This window comes from Silene latifolia, chromosome 8 (assembly GCF_048544455.1).
Source record: "Silene latifolia isolate original U9 population chromosome 8, ASM4854445v1, whole genome shotgun sequence".
Taxonomy (NCBI): domain Eukaryota; kingdom Viridiplantae; phylum Streptophyta; class Magnoliopsida; order Caryophyllales; family Caryophyllaceae; genus Silene; species Silene latifolia.
In genome coordinates this window covers 8,230,396-8,252,599 of record NC_133533.1, presented here as the reverse complement: position 1 = coordinate 8,252,599, position 22,204 = coordinate 8,230,396, and the positions used below count along the sequence as shown (strand labels likewise).

At 32.8% G+C, this 22,204-nt stretch overlaps 4 long non-coding RNA genes across 4 annotated transcripts; 3 read left to right on the top strand and 1 right to left on the bottom strand.

The window, feature by feature from the left end:
* Positions 1-10,253: 10,253 nt before the first annotated feature.
* LOC141594070 (uncharacterized) lies at positions 10,254-12,338 on the top strand. The gene is made up of 3 exons (XR_012521994.1): positions 10,254-10,538; positions 11,548-11,630; positions 12,125-12,338. It is a non-coding gene; the product is annotated as an uncharacterized LOC141594070 (long non-coding RNA).
* A 1,044-nt stretch (positions 12,339-13,382) lies between these two features.
* Positions 13,383-14,531, top strand: LOC141596268 (uncharacterized). The gene is made up of 2 exons (XR_012522426.1): positions 13,383-13,828; positions 14,262-14,531. It is a non-coding gene; the product is annotated as an uncharacterized LOC141596268 (long non-coding RNA).
* A 2,025-nt stretch (positions 14,532-16,556) lies between these two features.
* Positions 16,557-20,884, bottom strand: LOC141596250 (uncharacterized). The gene is made up of 3 exons (XR_012522424.1): positions 20,675-20,884; positions 18,263-18,357; positions 16,557-16,870 (listed from the first exon to the last, which is right to left on the bottom strand). It is a non-coding gene; the product is annotated as an uncharacterized LOC141596250 (long non-coding RNA).
* A 9-nt stretch (positions 20,885-20,893) lies between these two features.
* On the top strand, positions 20,894-21,685 carry LOC141596249 (uncharacterized). Its single transcript, XR_012522423.1, has 2 exons — positions 20,894-21,291; positions 21,430-21,685. It is a non-coding gene; the product is annotated as an uncharacterized LOC141596249 (long non-coding RNA).
* Positions 21,686-22,204: the final 519 nt, after the last annotated feature.

Genomic DNA, 22,204 nt, shown 5'->3' with positions numbered 1-22,204 from the left:
ATAATTTTTTTCATTAAAATTAATTTTTTCAACAAATTATATAAGGAGAAACATGAAAAATAAGTGAATTGTCAATTTAAATTTTATAAATAATACACTAAAAAGTAAAAGTCTATAAATACTGTGCATATATTGCACGGGGTCTATATTACTAAGGGGGCGTTTGGTACGGGAAAGGGTAAGAGAATGAAATCAAGAAAGGGTAAGAGAGGGAAATGAATGGGATCACCCATATTATACTTTGGTGTTTGGTTGACAATTAAAGGAAAAGGGAATTAAAAGTCAACATCCACCACCTCCACCACCATTACCCACCACCTGCCACCATTATCTACACCGACACCACCACAAGTAGCGGCGCCGACGATCTTCCTCGCGGTACCCCACGGCGAACCTAATCACCGCGCCTCACGCCCTCAACAAATACCACAATCCCGACCCCAAATACCTTATTCATTCTAAAAAATCCACCACAACCCTTCGAAAATCCCTCCCCCACCGCTTAAAACACCAGATCTGGTGTGGCCGGCGTCGGGCGGTTGTAGTGGTGTGACCGAGGAAGGTGTTGGTGGTGGTTGGTGGGGTGGGAGAGTTACTGAAGGTGTTGGTGTGGTGTTTAGTGGTTGAGGATATGGGGTAGTGTGGACAGGCGGCGTCGCTGGTGGTGGTTGTGTCGGCGTCCCTGGTGGTGGTTGTGTCGGTGTGGTGGGTGTAGGGTGTAGGTGACAGTGGTTGACGGTTTGAGAGGGTGTGGTGGGTGTTGGTGGGAGTGGTGAAAATAGAGAGTAGGAAAAAGAAGGGATTATGGGGTTATGGGCTTACCCAAGGGGGGGAGGGGTAAGGATGAGAATGGTTTTTGGGGTAAGGAGGGGTATGGGTTACCCTTTCTTTGTGTCAAACAAACAACAACAAAAGGAATCAACCATTTTTATTCTCTTTCCCTTTCCTTATTCCCCCCAACCAAACGCCCCCTAACTTTATAAATATCGCGTATTCATTGCGCGGAATCTCGACTAGTTATTGTATTAATTTGTTATGTACCCATTAGAGGTATAGTCTATTAAGTGCAATTGATACTTTGTTTATGTTAGCGTGTACTTTCACTTTTTATACTATAGTTTTGACTATTAAGCTAATACTTATACTAATAATTTTAAGTAATTTATTTTTGCAGTACGATTTTTACTCATTACAGTACTTTTTACACAAGACTTTTCATTTGTCTACCCCTAACTAAAATCATCAAACCTAATTCTCTCTACGTTCTCTTCATCGTTAAAACTTTTAACATTTTTCAACCACCTTAAAATTTCTTCAGTTACGAACGATTAATCGAGTGACGAGCAGGTAATTAATTCGTTAATCCAATATTAGTAATTAATTTGACTCTTTAACTTTGTTCCTTTTCTAATTAGGGTTTATGTCTAATTTAATTAAGGGTTAATCGTCGCCAGTGCGGTTTATAATTCTTCAAATATGGTGGGTTTGTCGGTGGTGGTTGAAGAACAGTCGTTGCCGGTATGTTTTGACAATGGTCCGCCGGCGTTGGAGCAGTGGTATGGTGGTGGGAGGGTTGGTTGTATGAGGGATAGGTTCAGGGGGAGAGGCTATTCGACGGCAGTGTTGGTGGTGGTTCGGTTCGCCAGCGAAGGTTGGATTGACCGGCAAGTGTTTTGGGTGGTTAATGTTGTACTGTAGTAGTTAATTACCAGCAATTGTACGTTAATACGTTGTAGTTACCTTGTTTTTTATTTTCTTTTTTCTTTTTTCCTCCACAATACTGCGTAGTAATGGTGTTTGTCTCTCTTTTTTTTTTTTTTCTTGAATTCAATGTAGTACTTAATGCGTGAGGATTATGGGTAAATGAAATTAGAGAGAATAGATTAGAGAGAAGATAGAGAGGGAAAATGGGAGAAGAAATGAGAGGGGTATAATTGTCAACAATGTACTGCGATGTAAAATGTGTACTGCGAAAATCAGCACCCTAATTTTATTGGGTGTATATATAATATATGTATCACACAGGACGGAGCTGACACTTCCTGCCCGGTGTAAGATTGATCGTGCATCTTCACTATGCTTTTGGTCTGAAATAAGACGGGTAACTTGTCATTATTTTACAATAAAATGTTGTTATTTTTTGATAACATGTTACCATTATTGTTCACATCATTTTCAGGGTAAAAAATGACACCTCTAGTCATAACATTTTGTGAATTAATTGGTTACATTTTCTTAAAAAATGACAACATTTTATCCGTCTGACAAATAAGACCAAAAGTATCCGTCTGAAACAAGAATTTGTGCTTCACTAATTGGCCTTTATGCTACAAATGATAGTTTCTAAGTGTAATGTTGTGTTTTACTTTGAATCAATTTCCTTTACGGTTTGATTTCAGACTTTGAGTTTACTTATGGGTACGAGGTTGATATATTCATATATATATATCATCTCATATTCATAAACTCGTAGTCATATCTTTTGTATGTTTCCGTTATAATAAAATATAAAGGCCAAAGTTTCTTATTTATGTTTCCAACTTTCCATTTGTCACATTTATGCATGAGCATTGTTTTGTTAACTTGTGTTTAGAATGCAGAATCTCATAAGCATTCGTTCTTTAGACGTCCTTATTCTATGGTGATCTAACGACCAAGCAGTCCCCTTTCCATGTTTTTTTGGGGCCCTAGGCAAAATAATACTTTGGAGCCTTTTAAAATAAAAATAATTCTGTTATAAATCGGTTTTACACAAGTATTTTTATTTGTAAAACCAAATGATATACTTGAATAACCCTACTAAAATAAAATCCACCAACCACCATTTTCTATGATAATGGTATCAAAGTCTTTGTAATATGATTTTATAATGTTCTAAAACCATTTTAATTTTAAATGAGACTTACTCTTAAAATAAAAATAAAAAATAAAAAATTTCTTATGAGACCGTGATATAGATAGTATTGGATATGCAAAATAAAGAACCAAATTAAACACTTCTGCTCTCCGTCTCTGAAAACCTTCCATTTTTCACTAATTGTATTTAAGTCACCTTCTAATATCCCATGTGCATCATTATATATGGTCCTTATTGTTTACATTTTTTTTTTTATAAATCGTACCATTTTCGTATTTTGAAAAGTATTTGTAAGTAGGAGGGAGTATTTTAATATATTTTGACAATTTGATAGGGCGCCACAGATGGTACCCAATCTCGGTAACACCGTGTCATATTCTCTTATATAGGCCCATCATTTGATGGTCTCTCACATATTGTTAGGGATGTCAGCGGGGCGGGTACAAGTGGGTACCGCCCCGCACCCGCCCCAATTGGGGCGGGGATGGGTAGAGCTTTGGCGGGTGGTGGGGCGGGTGCGAGTACGGAAATTGTACCCGCCATGGGTCATGGGGCGGGGATGGATTTTGCATCTTACCCACCTAATACCCGCCTACCCGCCAATCATTAAAAAAACTAGTAGAATTATGAAAATTTTATAAATCTTATTTAGTTATAATTAAGATATAATGTTAATAATAACTATTTTATAAAGTATTTTACTAACTTATTTGGTGAAAAAATAAAACTATAAAGATAAATTCAAAAAAAATGGAAATTAATATGATTAAACCAGCTTTTACGAAAAAAATTATGGAATAAAATTATGGTGTAGCGGGTTATTGGGTAAGCGGGGCGGGTACGGTTTTATATTTCCACCCGTTGGGGCGGGGATGGTTTTGGAAATTTGTACCCGCCACGGGTGATGGGGCGGGGATGGGTACGAGTTTTTCTTGGTGGGTACGGGTACGGGGAAGCCTATATCCACCACCGCCCCGCCCCAATGACATCCCTACATATTGTGTGGAACTGTGAAAATGATACCTTTCAGACCTGAGGGAAAATGATCCTTAGCCATAGTATGACATATTACATATATCCTCATGCTTTAGAAAAAATATTAGTCTTATCAATATTGGGAAAAAAAAAAACAATGGTATATTTGAATTGTAATATGACGAGTTAATATTGAGACTATTTATTTATCTATTCCATTTATGGGTCAAATGATAAATTGGTTACAAAAAAAAACAATTTCAATGACAATATGCATGAAAAGAAAAATACAAATTTTCTTTAACACGATTATATCCATCTGAATATTAAGACACGTTAAATAGTTAGATAGAATAAAACCAAAGGAGATTGCATATGGAAAAGCAACATATCTGTCTTATATGCACAAGTGCGATGATACTTGACCCGTTTTAATGTTAACAGGGACATCCGTCTTAAGATAAACTAATGAAAGAAAAATATAGTTAGATTACAAATATTTTGCTTTATTTTTTTTTTTTTTATCAAATATGGGTTCAACTATCAAATGCTTCGAAAGTAATTGACGCTATTGTGAATAACATTTCGATCACCATCAGTGGCGGAGCCAGGATTTTAAAGCAGCGGGGACGAAAGGGAAATATAATAAGAGAGCCTCGAAAAAATTCGAAAATTTTAACTAAAAATTTCGAAATTTTCAAACTTTAATGCGGGCGACGACCGACCGCCCCTCTTAAATTTCCCCCTCGCTCCACCACTGATCACCATACAATAATTTCAATCGCCAATTCGCCATACAATTACAATAATTTCGATTACCCTACAATTACTCGATGACCCTACAATTACAATAATTTCGATTGATGATATATAGCCCTACGCTCTTACAAGGATAAGAAATGCATGGAATGCACCCTGCCACGTTACATGTACACAGATAAGAAATGCATGGAATGCACCCTGCCACGTTAAATGTACTGTGTACGTAAACAAAGTACCATTATTATTCATGTATTATGTGTGCAGTGCAGTTAGTCTTGCTGAAGACGGTTCGGAGCAAATGACGGGTAATGTCACTCACAAAACGGATAGGGGACAAGGTGGGGGCACCCCCATGTGCTTCCCTCTCTCCTCTATTTGGGTCATTTGTGAGAGGAAATGATATCCGTCACTCCAAAGTGACGGATACGTGCCGTCACAAATGAGATTTTGTGTTATGTGTGTTAGTGAATTTCCTCTATAAATATAGAGCCAAGTAATGGACTGATTATACAACCAGCAATATCATAATTAGTTGTGTATTTTTTTCGCTGTGCACACTCTCCTTAAATGATTTGTGAGTAAAATATGAAATCGAGAAATAAAATGCATGCTAACATAAATTGGGCCATAGCGTTATAAACATTTTTGTAAAAGATGGACACATTTAAGACCGAGATCCTACCCATATTCTATGGATCTGGATCTGGGTCTGGAAATTTTAGACTCTGTGAATACGGGTCAGATATGGATTCAACATATATAATAGGGTTCTTTCATAGTAATAATCCATCTTATGCCCCCTCTTCCCATATTAATTCATCCTAATGTTTAACTGAAAAAAATCTCATCTTTGACATCATTTAACTTTCACTAAACTTGTTGACGGGAGACCTGTAAAACCGGTTATAAAAAAAAAGAAACTAAAATCACTAATTTCCTAATAACAGTCATCTCCTCCACCTGCTTTCAACTTCTTCATCATCAATCATTAAACACCCAAAACCACCTCAGATTCATCTCCCTCCTTTCCTCTCTGTAACCTGACTACTTCACCACCGCCGCCATCACCAGTCCACCACCACCAATGCCCTTTCCTCACTCCGCCACCACCAACCTAACCTGAGTTTATGCTTGGATGCACTCTTTAAAATCAAATCTCCCTTTATACCCAATAATCGTCAAAATCAAATCCCCTTCTAATTAACAACAAATATGATCAAAATTCCATTCAAATCTCATTTCAAATCAAATTAATATAAGGAATATAATATTACTATTATAGTATAATTCACAATATGGTAATATTGTGATTGTTTAAGATTATAGTAGTCCTAATTTTCTATATTGTGTCAATTATATCTTTATGATATATTATAGTTAGATTGTGTTTCAAGTTATTGTCTCTTGTAATTGCTATATAAGCATTCCTCGTTATCAATAATAATCAAGCAAATCATTCAATACAATTCTATATTCTTTACAATTAAAACACCAAATCTCATCAAAAACCCCTTCAGATCTCACTTTCTACCTCTTCAAATCTAAATATTAATAATCAATTTTCGTCATTTGTATTTTATGTAACCTCTTTCAATCTCAACATTTCTTTCCCTATTTTAATGGGATTTCTGTCTTCTTCAAGTATAGCTTGGTTTAGTCGTCGCCGGATGGTGGTGCCGTTGTAGAGGCAGATGTGGTGCTTTATTGTGCTGATGGTGGCGGTGTGGCATCTGATTTGTGGGTTTGTCTAGGTTTTTTTTGGTAAAATTTGTATTATAGTGATTTAATTTAGGTTTTGGGTGATTAGGGGAAAAAGGAGCTTTTTAATGGTGAATGGAGATTTGGGGAAGGAGGAGGGAAAAAAATTAAGAAATAGAAGTTTGGAAATGAAGAAAGAAAGAAAAAAAATGGAGGAATTAAGAATTAAGAACAATTAATAAAGAAGCGAAGGAAGAAGAAGCTTTAGGAAAAAGGAGAAGATATGGGAAAGTATAATAATAGATTTAGGAAGAAGAAAAAAAAATACTATATAATTGACCTGTTGGAAAACCGGCATTAACAGGTCAATTATGGCTTGAGTTTAGTATAAGTTAAATGATGTCAAAGATGAGATTTTTCACACATCAGCTAGTCTTACTATAGACAAAGTACATCGTTGTTAGACAATAAGTGAACTGGTCAAAATAACAAAATTAGTATTACTAGCATTAAGAAATTAGATATTTGATAATTGATGAATATTAGTGAATAATAGTGATGATAAAAGGTTACTTACATAGCAATTATATGAAACTAATAATTAAAAAATCAAACTAACTACTCTCTCTTAGTCGCTGTTTTGTTCCCTCTTTCCTTTTTCATGTTAAATTAGTCGGGTTTATTGTCCATTTATGTCTATTCACATAACTGTCCCATTGTCCCTTTTTTGTAATGTTTTTTCTTACATAATGATTATACTACTCTTGTTACTTTTCATTATTTACAATCCAACTCACCCTTAATCCATCCTATTAGTACTTTTCATTGTCTATTTCCGTCTATTCACTCACTTTCTTAATTCTTGTGCCATTTCAACAATGTGACAGTTATCTGGAATAGGAGGGAGTATATAATTGACCTGTTGGAAAACCGGCATTAACAGGTCAATTATAGCCTGAGTTTAGTATAAGTTAAATGATGTCCAAGATGAAATTTTTCACGCATCGGCTAGTCTTACTATAGACAAAGTACATAGTTGTTAGACAATAAGTGAACTGGTCAAATAACAAAATTAGTATTACTAGCATTAAGAAATTAGATATTTGATAATTGATGAATATTAGTGAATAATAGTGATGATAAAAGGTTACTTACATAGCAATTATATGAAACTAATAATTAAAAAATCAAACTAATTACTCTCTCTTAGGCCCTGTTCTTTTGGACTTAATTTCAGTTCTTATAAGTTTAGTTCAATTGATTCACTATTAAATTGATTCATTGATTGATTCATCGATTCAATTCAGATCATTCGATTCGATTCAATTGATTAAGTTTATTTCAACATTAATAATACTATTCTTATTTTATATTCTTACTGTTATCATTATTATTATATTAATCTATTTAATATTTTTATTATTATATTAATATATATTTTTTATATTAATATTGTTTTTATTATTATTTTAATTATTTTATTTATATTTAATATATTTATTTATTGTTATATTATTATGATTAATGGCAATATTAGTAGTATAAAGTATTAATATTTATTATTATTATTATTATTATTATTATTATTATTATTATTACCTTTATTAATAATATTATTATTATTATTAATATTAATATTGTTATATTATATTTATTATTTATTAATATATTCATTTTGATTAATATTATTAATAACATATTTATTATTATTATTATTATTATTATTATTATTATTATTATTATTATATTACATATATTATTATTATTATTATTATTATTATTATTATTATTATTAATTGTTAAAATTATTTATAATATTTATATTATATTATACTTATCGTATTTATTTTTTAGTTAATATAATTAATACTCTATATTGTATTATTTAATATTATATTATTAATAATAATGTTATCATTTATATTACTAATATATTATTATTATTATTATTACTATTTTTTTCTATATATTATTAGATTATTTTTATATTTTTATATTAATAACAATAATAATAATAATAATAATAATAATCAATAATATTGTTATAATATTTATTATTATTATTGGTAATAATTTTATTATTATTATAATCTTTTATTTTCAGTTCAGTTCAAATCAGTTCTGTTCAGCTCTATTAAGTTCAGTTCAGCTCCATTAAGTTCAGTTCAGTTCGGTTCAAACAATCGCAGTCCAAAATAATAGGGCCTTAGTCGTTGTTTTGTTCCCTCTTTCCTTTTACATGTTAAACTAGGTAGTATCCCGCGCTTACATGCCGTCCTGTTTTAAAATTTTATTATTATAATTGAAGAAAAATAATATAATTCATATATAACTTTTAATATTTTCTCTTATAAATAATTTTTTCTCAAATTTAATATTTTTAGGTTTAACTTCAATGTTTTAAAATATAATACATACAAATTTTAATTAAAACTAATAAGTGATAATTAATTATGCATGATCGATGTTTTATAAATAAATTTGTGACAGGTGAAATATCATACTAATCAAAATAAAATTTATTCGAGTAATACAACAATCAACAATAAGTTCTCAAATTATATCATTTCATGATACTTTATGTATCACATCAATAAATATTTATTCAAAATGATGTGAACATAATTTTATGTAATTTTTAATGTTTTATGTATAACATGTGACATTTATCTATTAAATATATAGAGTTCAAACTCAACTTATTTAAAACTTATTTAAATGTTTTGATTGTGTCTTGCATGTGATATGTGTCAAACATATCTATGAGAAATTCGCATCTTTTGTTTTTTTAAACAATTATATATAATGATGTTTAAGAGTTTATTACCTGTAAATATAATAGGTTGAACTTTCTCAAATATTATTTTTTGATGTTTAACTTCAAAGTATTTAAAAGATAACATATAAAATATTTAACTAAAAGTAATACTGAGTATTTGGTTAGTCATAATCAATATTTTATATTTGACTTATACATATTTAATTAAAGATATTAAAGAAAAATGTAACGTGTTTTTTTACTTTTTCATGTCGTTTATAATACTATATTACTCAATAATCATTACTTTTGTTTTGATTATTCTAATGCACCCGCGATTACTATGTACATACAGATGCATACACATACTCGTTATCACACTATTGAAATCTATCAAAATCTCATATATATTCAATTTGTCCAATATAATTTTTTTCATTCCCAGACTATAAAAACTTACTTCTTAGTAGTTTTTTTTAAAGAGGTGTTTTTATTTTATACAATGAGTCTTCCAAATATATTTTTTTAATGGATTTAATAGTTTAAGTTTTATAACTTTCTCAAAATGTTTTTTTTCGTAAATGTAAAACATTGTGAGACACACCCTTAATCATCTCTACATATCAAAATAAAATTTCAATAAATATAATGAAAGTTATACTCAATTGAAAACATTTTTCATAATGAACGTAATTATTTACATTTTAGAATTTGTATCAAAATAAGTTTTTAGTAAATTTAGAATCAAATCATCATAATTATTTAATATAATTTTATAATAAAATTTATTAAACTATAATTAATATTTTGCTGAGATTTATACAGCATTTATTATGTTTGTATTTAATTCAGCTGTAATTAATACGTGTATTTAAAGCTGGGTTGACACGTGGCGCATCCACAGCATTTCAACCCAGTTATATATATATATTGTAATACCCCGTATTTTAATGATAAGTTATGAGAATAGTTTATGTAATTTAATAATTAATTAAAGGCATTTCTAATAATGAATTACAAATAAGACGATAATTAAATAATAAAATAAGTAAAACAAGTCGGGAATTGGGCTTAGTTAATAATTGAGTATTGGACCATGTGACATTAAGTAATTGGACTGAAATTTAGTATAATAAGGTTAGAGTATAATCGGGATTTGCATCGGAAAATAATTATAATATAATATGGAAAGGTAGTAATTATATTATTACTAATAATAATTTATGACAATAATAGATTAGAAAAGATAAAATAAGGGAATCCTACCTATGATATATGTAATAATAATAATATAATTGTGATAATAATAATATAATGATAATTATAATAATAGTAATTCCTATATTAATTGGAATAGGTAAATTATATAGTTTCCTACTCGCATTCTCTATAATCATACCCTATAAATACTATATTAAATCTGAGAAATAAATCACAAATTAAGAGGAGAAGCTTTTGGAGACGGAATTAGCAAGCGGTAATTAATAGGTAACAATTTCTAATCTTGTTTTATTTTCTTATACAGCTGAATGTCAGACGATCTTAAGACACTTAGAAACTGACCCAAACCTTGACGGAATGAGACCAAACTTTGGGAGGTAGTTCGTGGGATTGCAAGGGTTGGAATGGGTGTAGTGGTGGTGTCTGGGAAGGCCTAGGGTGGCGGTGGCAGGCGCCTAAAGGTGGCTGGTCAGGGGGGTTACGGGTTTTGGTCGTGGGGTTTTGGATGGGTAATTGGACCCATAAAAGGGACTGACTTGACCTGGGTTGTGATGGGTTGGCCTCAGGGGATTGGGTCGACCACGGTGGGGGTGTTGTTAGGGTAGTTGGTGGTGGTTGGTGCTGGTGGTGCTCTGGATTTCGCGAAACAGGGGAGAGCAGAGGGTAGTTGTCGCGGGGTTTAGGGCGTGGGTTTGTGGATTTCTAGTGGCGGTTTAGTTGGTGGTTAGGGGTGAGTTGGATGCTCTGTTTTGCAAGCTGGTGGTGGCTAGGTCGGGTAGTGACGGTGGTGCCGTGTGGTGTAGATGGTAGCCGGGTAGAATAGTGACGGGTTTTCGGTATTGTTGGTGAGGTGTGTGGTTGTTGCTGCTAGGGCTGCTTTGGCAGCCGTGTAGGGTAGTTGTTGCTGGTGGTAGGGCCGTGTCTTGGTGGTGGGAAGAGGAGGCTCACGGTAGGGCAGGTGGCAGAGGTGGTGGTGTCGGGTTTGGGTGAAATAAAATGGGTTGTTGGAGGTGTATGTGTGAGTAATGGTGAGGGGTTATACACGGGTAATTGGGGGAGATTATAGGATAGTTTACAAAAATTATAGGTTGACTTGTATTATTATTAGGAGTATGAGACACGGGTTTGTTTGAGGATGCGTGCTTAATTATTTAGCGGGTTTTAATATCGTAATAATTAAATAAATGAGTCGGTTTGAATAATTAATATAATAAGAAGAATAAATAAATAAATAAAGTTAGTAATCATAATTGTTGCAATTCTTATTATTATATAGGTGATGGAAATTGTGAAGAATTATAATCGGATTGGATTTGCTTTATTTATTTGGATTGCGTAATTGGAATGCTTGCTTGCCAGGTAGGATAACTACTCAACTCGTTTTCTTTTGTGGGATTGAATGGATGCCTAGATTATTATTTTTGGATTATTGTGGTTGTTTATTATTGGATTGAATTATTCGTATTGGCATACTATTTTATCGGTTATCCTCAGTCTTGGACTGAGACGACGTTTGTGTTTATATTGCGGGATATGAGATTGTTATGAGATTATCCTCAGTCTCGGACTGGGACGACATTTGTGTTTATCCCCGGGCCAGGAGTTGGCGGGACGACGGTGTGGTGGAGCCTCGGTCAAGGACCGGGACGACTATTGTGGTTATGATGAGAATTGGTAGTGGTATTTATTCCACGTGTTTACATCTGTTAGTTTGTATATTTAATGTTGTGTGATTATCCTACTCAACCATTGGTTGACGTGTTTGCTTCTGTGTCAAAATAAAATTGATGCCTGCTTTAATTGATGGCATCCTGTGGTGAACCGTTTAATATTTCCGGTTAAATGGGGAGCAGATTTAAATAACAGGTTTTGAGTTAGCTGGATATGGGGAGCTTGGGCGTGTGAGCTTTCGGACGGACCTGCAGGAGTCTAGATCACAAATGTAGTTATATCACTTATTTAATTTCCGCTGCGAGTTGTATTTATTTTTATATTAAGTATTAGTTGATTAAAATTGTAAAACATATGTAATCATAAAAGTTTTTATTTAAAGCACTTTGGTATTGTTATACTTTGCTATTCACTACCTCGGGAAACCGAGATGGTAACAGTCCTATTTATTTGGGAATGTCTAGCTAAAGGCTCCTGAATAAATGGGGGTGTTACATATATATATATATATAAGATTAGTCGGGTTTTGTTCCATTTTCCTTAACAAAACAGCGACTAGGAGTGAGGAGTATATATCTATATCTTATTCTATTAAGTATCACCATAATACGCCCCCCACAAAATGGACGATCAGATGATCGAGAAGGACTATATTGAGAAGAGGAAGAAGAAGAAGACGAGACTGCAATGTTGACCAATGAGAAGTAGGATATGCGATAAGTGAAAATAATAACATAACAATCCGACCCACCACCGTCGTAATACAACCCAAATAAGATGGGATGTGTACCTTTGGGCCTATTATTTGTCCTCACTTAAGCCCAAAAGTACAAGGTCTTGTTACTAAATGGTGGGTGGAAGCCGTTAGAAACATATCACAAACTCCATATTTTTCCGATATGGGACAAATTTCCTCTCAACCACTTGAGGTGTTACAAATACGATGAGGCTTGACGGGGATTTTGGGAAAGAAATTTGCACCATAAAATTTGACGGTATTGTATGGAGCCGGATAACGGATTTGATCGTTGGTTCATTTATACTCACCTCAAATATTTGACGTAGAATTTGATCCTGATATGATTCCAATCCTACATACATGAACCCTAATTTGACAAAAATTGTGTAAATAAAACGGAATTTTGTTGTTGTTAACCGCTTTTCAACTTTTTGTCACCGTATTTTTATTTTTATTTTTTGTTTATGGACCTGTTTTATAGAATTTTTTGGCAAATGGGTGTTCATTATCAAAATAGTTAGGGAGTTGGGGTTTGTTTGAAACTATTTTGTCCTAATGGTCCACGTCATCACTTTTTATTTTATTTTTCCACTTTTTCAAAAACTGTCACGTTCAAACACAGATGGCAGCCTATTCTAGCATTAAACAACTACTGAAGCCGCTAAGTTTTTCATAAACTTATGACATCTATCTTCTTAAAAATGACAAAAAATTAAGCCGCGGCTTATTATAAAAACTGGAAAAATAAAATAAAAAGTGATGATGTGAACCCATTGATGCAAAATAGTTTCAAACGAACCTCAACTCCCTAATTATTTTGCTAATGAAAACCCATTTGCCAAAAAGTTTTCTTTTATACCAAAATTAGTGTAAAACCGTTTCATAGAAGACCAATGCATGCGGATTGTATGTTGCACTTAAGTCGCATACTTGGGCAGTTGGGTCATCTTATCCGAGTAAAAACTACTCTATAAATATAGAGCCAAGTAATGGACTCATACCACCAGCAACATCCATCATACAATCCTCTCCTCTCAAAAATTAATAATTTATACCCAAAACTATTGTTATTAGAATGGCCGTCTCTTTTCCGATGAACAACTTGAAACCCGCCCATAACCCTGGTCCATATCATTTTCCCACTCAGGTATTGTAACAAACTTAAAAACTAGGGAGTAATTATAATAAACAAGCACTCGTACTAATTTCCGCACCTTCATATATCAATTGTATTCACGACAATTAACACACACACACACATACGGAGTAAGTCCTTAATAAAACTCGAGCCAACAAACATCTAAACTTGATTATTAGACTTTATTTTTAGAGTAGTCTTACATTTTAATGACTCTGTCTAATCAGTTGTTTATTAATTTAATTCATTTTTTCGTAATAGTTATTTTACTGTGTAAAATAAATCAATCGTATAGATTTGGTTCGATAATTAAACTGATGGACCACGTGTCAAGAATATCCTAATACTGTGTATTTTAATTTTTTTTTTTTCGGGCGATTACTTTAGGTTCTAATACTATTAAGTTGATACTTATAGTATTAATTTTGTTGATGTTATGTAGGTCATAAAAGATGGAGGTGAGGCTTCATGCCCGGTGTAAAATTGATCGTGCATCTTCACTAATTGGCCTTTATGCTACAAATGATAGTTTCTAAGTGCAATGTTGTGTTTTACTTTGAGTCAATTTCCTTTACGATTTAATTTCAGACTTTGAGTTTACTTATGGATACGAGGTTGATATATTCATATATATCATCTCATATTTATAAACTCGTAGTCATATCTTTTGTATGTTTTCGTTATAATAAAATATAAAGGCCAAAGTTTCTTATTTATGTTTCCAACTTTCCATTTGTCACATTTATGCATGAGCATTTTTTTTGTTAACTTGTGTTAACAAAATGCAGAATCTCATAAGCATTCGTTCTTTAGACGTCCTTATTGTTTACATTTATTTTTTTTATAAATCGTACAGTTTTCGTATTTTGAAAAGTATTTGTAAGTAGGAGGGAGTATTTTTAATATATTTTGACAATTTGATAGGGCGCCACAGATGGTACCCAAGCTCGGTAACACCGTGTCATATTCTCTTATATAGGCCCATCATTTGATGGTCTCTCACATATTGTGTGGAACTGTGAAAATGATACCTTTCAGACCTGAGGGAAAATGATCCTTAGCCATAGTATGACATATTACATATATCCTCATGCTTTAGAAAAAATATTAGTCTTATCAATATTGGGAAAAAAAAAATAACAATGGTATATTTGAATTGTAATATGACGAGTTAATATTGAGACTATTTGTTTATCTATTCCATTTATGGGTCAAATGATAAATTGGTTACAAAAAAAAAACAATTTCAATGACAATATACATGAAAAGAAAAATACAAATTTTCTTTAACACGATTATATCCATCTGAATATTAAGACACGTTAAATAGTTAGATAGAATAAAACCAAAGGAGATTGCATATGGAAAAGCAACATATCTGTCTTATATGCACAAGTGCGATGATACTTGACCCGTTTTAATGTTAACACGGACATCCGTCTTAAGAGAAACTAACGAAAGAAAAATATAGTTAGATTACAAATATTTTGCTTTAATTTTTTTTTTATCAAATATGGGTTCAACTATCAAATGCTTCGAAAGTAATTGACGCTATTGTGAATAACATTTCGATCACCATCAGTGGCGGACCCAGGATTTTAAAGCAGCGGGGACGAAAATTTCAGCAGGGACGAAAGGAAAATATTATAAGAGAGCCTCGAAAAAATTCGAAAATTTTAACTAAAAATTTCGAAATTTTCTAACTTTAACGGGGGCGACCGTCCCTGCTAGCCCTCCCCCCCCCTCGCTCCACTACTGATCACCATACAATAATTTCAATCGCCAATTCGCCATACAATTCAATAATTTCGATTACCCTACAATTACAATAATTTCGATCACCGTACAATAATTTCGATTGGGGTGATAAGCTAAATATGAAAGAGGAGATATATAGCCCTACACTCCTACAAGGATAAGAAATGCATGGAATGCACCCTGCCACGTTAAGTGTACTGTGCACGTAAACAAAGTACCATTATTATTCATGTACAGTCCGTCTTGCTTCAGACCGCTTTATTTCAGACCGTAATAAGACCTCTCACAAGTGAGAAGCACATGGGTGGTGGGACACCCCCATGTGCTTTCCCACTCACACCCTAACACTACTACACAACCCTTGCATTTATGACGCTTTTTCGAGCATTTTTTGACGCTTTAAAGCGTCAATTTTTTGTTTATTGACGCTTTTACAAAGCGTCAATTTTTGGGGCGTCGTTATTTTTTGACGCTTTTTTGGGTCAACAAATATGACGCTTTTAAGCGTCTTTATGGACTATTGACGCTTTTAATTGTCAACAAAGTTGACGCTTTTATCCGTCTTCAGTGACTATTGACGTTTTTTTTTGTCAATAAATTTGACGCTTTTAAACGTCTTCATGGACTATTGACGCTTTTAATTGTCAACAATTTTGACGCTGGTAAGCGTCTTCATTGATTATTGACTCTTTTACTTGTCGACCAATTTGACGCTTTTAAGCGTCTTCAGCGACTATTGATGCTTTTATGTGTCACTCGATGAGACAAAATTAGGCGTCAACTATTTATATATTGACACTTCTTATATCACGGTACAATTTTGGCTTTTTGATTACGTGATAAAATAATAGAAAATAATTAAATAGACCCATCTATAAGTAGTATAGTACTACTAGCTATTACTAAATCATGAAAAAACATAATGCAATATATATAAAATGAAGTACACGCGTACTTTTATAAATAAGCATACGTTTGATACATATATCGTCTCCGTCACAAATACTATACTAGCATTGACAATTGAACTAATATAAACTAGTAAGTACTTTATAGTACGATAGAATTAATAATATCAAAAGAGACCCGGGCGATAGTAAAATCCAACATAAAGTTGTCCAAAATAATCGTAAAAAATGCTACGCAACTAGCTAGACAAGGACACTTAGTAGTTTGAATGTCGTAGGGGCTTCAATCATATAGGCACAATGTTAAAAGGACTTCAATCAACATATGAAAGTGCATTCAATCAACATATGAAGGCGCATCGTCACCATCTGATGAATCTGAAACCTATAACGGGCAAAAAAAATAATTTATATAAATATATTTAATTAGTACATATACACTTCACAAAAATAACAACACACAATTTTCTTAGGCATTTAGCCGAACATTTGGAACACAATATAAGAAAATATATAAAACCGTCGAAATGGCCAAAAGCAAGCAATTACAGAGGAGCAAACGCAAATCAGACAAAGCATAAAAGTACAAACGTAAAGCAAAAAATGATACCAAAAAAACCGAGAGGTAAACAGGGAATTGAAATATGGCAAAAACCGATAGCTCAACAAACAAAGACACCTAAGGAGGAATGTTAGCTTGAAAAGCCATCAAATTGAGATACCCAATTCATCAATGAAGTTAACAAGTCCAACAATAGTCCAAAGAATGTATTTTTCATGAAAAAAGATTATCCACAACTACAATCATCAGACCGAAACTTGACCAAATTAGACCGAAACTTGACCAAATTATACTCTTTAATTTCAAGAATTTGCTCCCGTAACTGAAAAGAAAAGGTAAAAGATCTGAGTATATCAAGCTTGTCTACAAAAGTTATAAATGATAAGAGGTAAATGTGAGAAAGTTGAAGAATAAAAAATCAGAGGGAAAACAATATACTCTGGCTAAGCAACATTACATCAACGAGTACTAGGAAAAGACCAAGTTCACAGTTAAGTTATACACCAACAATAAACGTACTATGAATCTTCCAGTTTTATGATTGATAATGTTATAATGGAGACTTTAAACACCGATGAGAGCATAAGATAAGACGTGAAAAAGGTACGACAAACATGCTAAAATCAGATTATCAGAGCATTTTATATACAAACATTAGCACCTCATAATTCTAATCATTCAGAGTAGATTCTATGCAAACAAAGGATAGACACAATACAATTCTTCCATAGTTTATTTGTCTTTGATATGCGTATAACTAGGAGGACGAAGGCTTCAAAGGCATTTTATAATGGCAGAAAGCGGCTAACTCACAAAACATGTTTACATATTGTCATCTGGCAGACAACTATATGAAAAAGAACCTAAGAATAGACCTAGACCGTCTTAGCCATCATCCAATGCACCTCTTGCTTTTTTGTAAGCTTACCCTACATCATTATATGTCATTATTGATTGCCTTCTCATTTGTAAACTTAGACAATAACATAAGATATACATCTACAAACTTGAAACATGAAATGCTAATTTTTATACTTATTCTGACATATATGGACACAATTTTTAGAGAACTTAAGTGTCTCTAAATGGTACCAATTTTTATGTAAGAATGCGAAATTGTTCCTGCCTACAAGAAAAACGGGACAAACATAATTTCATGAAAAAAAAATAACATACTAAGTACAGGTATTAGAAGTTATACAGCTATAAACTTACCGAAGAAAAATCTGAATTGTATGCTCATATACAACTATAATCTTATTAATAGAGGCATCATCCCTTCATCTTTATTGTATGATATGTCATTTAACCTGAAACCAATAAAAAAGTTGGTGAATTATTCCTCATGTGAACATAAAACAATCGAGGTACCTACAAGTGAATGTGAGGAACCACTTATACACAAAACATCGATTAGTATTGACCCGACAGCATTTTGATGCACCAAAAATACTCCAATGAAAAGTTATTATGGAGTACCACTAGAGGTTCGGGATTATGGAAAAGATCTCTAAACTCGGCAACTACCGTAAGACACTAATAGGATAACACCCAAAAGTATGGGTTTGTAGGAGTATACTTAATATTGTTCACACCTGCAATAAAAGCACATAGAAAATAAAATAAAGCAATGCAGCAAATGGCATTAACAGAAATAAAAGGTTCATCTATCAACTTAGACAAGGATGTATAAAAATTATCAAACGTAAATAGTTAAACGACGAAACTTGAGTGAAATATATTATAACTAATTTACTCATCATTGTGTTACTTAACCAAAACACCAATTCCGCTTTCCACCATCCTAAACTATCTCAAACCAACAAACCATAAAAGTTGATAGTTATGCTAGATTGACCACATTACACAAATTAATAGTCTGATTCTGCCATTAAAGTTAACTAGTTATGTCAACTACCTAATATTATAGAATTGACACCAAACATAGTTTTCAAATAAAGATGTTAATTTAGGGACCTAACCTGCCACCCCCACTGTTGTTGTAAAGCTGTAAATGATACTCCCTCCATCTAATCATTTATTTATCTTTCATAGTCTATGTGGGCACTATTTTAATGAAAGGTAAACAAATACTCCATTTATCCCAGTCATTTGTTGTCCTTTCTATATTGGGTATCTCAGTCAATTGTTGTCCTTTGTATTATAAGAATGAACTTGATGAGCAATTTGATCATTCACACTCAATTTGTTCCACTTGTCATTTAATAATTGCCCTTCCTCTTTCCTTGGTCTTTGTGCCAAAACCAAAGGACAACAATTGACCGAAAAGGAGGGAGTAATTGGGAAAGATAAAGTAGATGTAAACCTAAAGGACTGACAAGATGCACACAATACCTAAAATAGAGTTATAAAAATGAGAAAACACAATAAGCCTATGAACAGAATACGAATCTATAACGAAAACTAGTCTACAATATACAAAAGGAACTGATTCAATGAGCTCATTATTGGTATAACATTGGTAATCCAGCTAAACTTAGTATAACCATTGTATTAATCGTAGACCGAATAACCAGATCATCATGTTTTGAAAATTAACGTAGGTAAATTTTGAAGTGCTACCAACACCATTGACGGTCAAGTAAGAAATCAACCTGCGCTTCAACATCGTCAAACAAAACAACAAGCTAAGATGTAATAACATGAGCATAACAGTCCTGGCATTTAACACCATGTATGGCCAATATAGTGGCAGGCCCTGTCACTTATAGAAGATATATGGAGTACGAAATAGTAAGAACAATGAAAAGAAAGAGCAATGGTACATTATAAGATTAAAGGATAAGATGATGTTAAAGAGAAACAAAAATCCTTAACTAAGACTATAGCATCGTCATATAATCTAAAAAGGTGTTTGAATGTTTGATCATTTTTAAATATTATCTATATTTGAGATTAGACAACTAACAAAAATCGAATAACCCTAAAATATAGTCTCATGTCAAATGTTCACAAAGAAGTTTTGACAATAAACTTCGACAAATTAGTGGTGATTATAGGGAATAAACAAACAAGTAAATGTGCCTGAAAACTTATTTGTGGCTGATTATAGGGAATGAGTACATGGTAATTGGTATAGACGAATCGAAGTTGAGTGGTTGTAGAAGATGGGATGCGCTCTTAAGCGGATAGTGGTAGTAAAAATTAGTTCAAACTAACTTGCGTCTTCACAAATTCGCCTATCTAGCAATTCTCCTATTCATCTTAAGCGGATAACGGTAGTAAAAGTGAAATGAAAATATAAACCTTGCTAGCTGATAATCAATGGTACTAAATTACCAAAGTACCAGTTACAAAAGCATCATTTAGCAACAAAATTAGCAATTAGAAACCAGCAAAAAAAAAGCGAGCCTACACTACTACGAATTTGAACCTACACATTAACATGGATCAGGTCACGAAGAGGGTATTGCCCAAATCCGATTGATTAATTATATTCCCAAATCCAATTGATTAATTATAAATCGAATAGCAAAATAAAACAATTGATTGATTAGAGACGACTCCACAATTTTACAAATCATCGATTAATACACAAATTGCAGAAGAATACATAAAATCAAAACAAGAACAAATTAGAAAATAGAGCAGTATGTAGAATCGTACCTTCGATGTGTGATAGGCAAATCGTAACTTTGTGAATTGAAAAATCAGAATTAATTGGAAAATTTAGTCATCCTTGATGATGATCGAAGAACAAATTTCCAGGTTAGGGGGTTAGGGTTTTTTCTTTTTGGAAAATGACAAAATAAATGTATTGTATGGGTGCGTTATTAGCGGGGTTTTAGGTGAAATTTAGAAAAGTGCGTCCTCCAAAATGTTTTTAGGCGGTTTTCCAAAATAATAAATTGGAGGGTTAATTATGAGGTCGACACTCTACAAAAGCGTCAATGCAAAAGCGTCATCAATGTAAGGGATTTGTAGTAGTGTAAATGGGTTTTTGTGAGAGGAAATGGTATCCGTCTGACCATTTCAAACGAATATAGCGATCTGAAATAAGAATTTGTGATTCATGTATGTGTGTGAGTGAATTTCCTCTATAAGTATAGAGCCAAGTAATGGACTGATCATACAACCAGCAAAATCATAATTCATATTTCATACAATCTTCTCCTCTCAAAACCTAATTTACGAAAACCGCCTTGATTACAAGAATGGCCACCTCTTTCCCAATGAACAACTTGAAGCCCGCCGGTACTGGTTGGGTTCCTCCACCCGCTCAGGTATAGTTACAGATATATATTTAGAACTTCTTTGTATATTTAGTTCCTTAAATACAACCCAATGAATTGTATATATCAAAACCCTACTATTAATTAGCTGACAGTTGTACTAATAATAATTTTGTTGGTAATATATAGGTCACACAAGATGGAGATGACGCTTCATGCCCTGTGTAAGATCCATTGGGTACTTATTGGCCTTTATGCTACCAATGAGAGTTTCTAGGTGTAATGTTATGTTTTTGTTTTAAATCAATTTCTATGATGGTTCAATTTCAGACTTTGAATAAACGGATTTGGGTGTTTGATATATCGACTTCATACTCGTAAACTCAGTCATATTCCTTGTATGTTTCCGTTATAATAAAATATAAAGGTTAATGTTTTCTATTTACATTGTATTCGTTTGTATCACATAGAATCTATTTTTATCGTGCTTTACTTACAAACATCAAGTTCACCTGTATAGTGCATTCTAAAACAAAGAATTCTTTATCCATCAAGGATCAAGTGACAATCAAACTAACTAGCACTCCCTTCGTCTCGATCATTTATTGTCCTTTGATTTTATCACAAAGATCAGGAAAATGGGAGGGGGTCAATTACCAAATGGCAAGTGGAATAAGTTGAGTGTGAATGATCAAATTACTCATCAAATTCATTCTTAAAATAGAAAGGACAACAAATGACTGAGATACTCAAAATGAAAAAGGACAACAAATGACTGAAATAGAGGGAGTAAATATCTAATATTAACGATATATTTGACACAATATAAATCTATATCTTATTATATATAACACCAGAGTCATATTATATTTCTTGTACGCCCCCACACACAAGATAGACGATCAAATGAGAAAGACAATATTGAGAAGAGGGAGAAGAAGACGAGACTGCAATGTTGACCAAT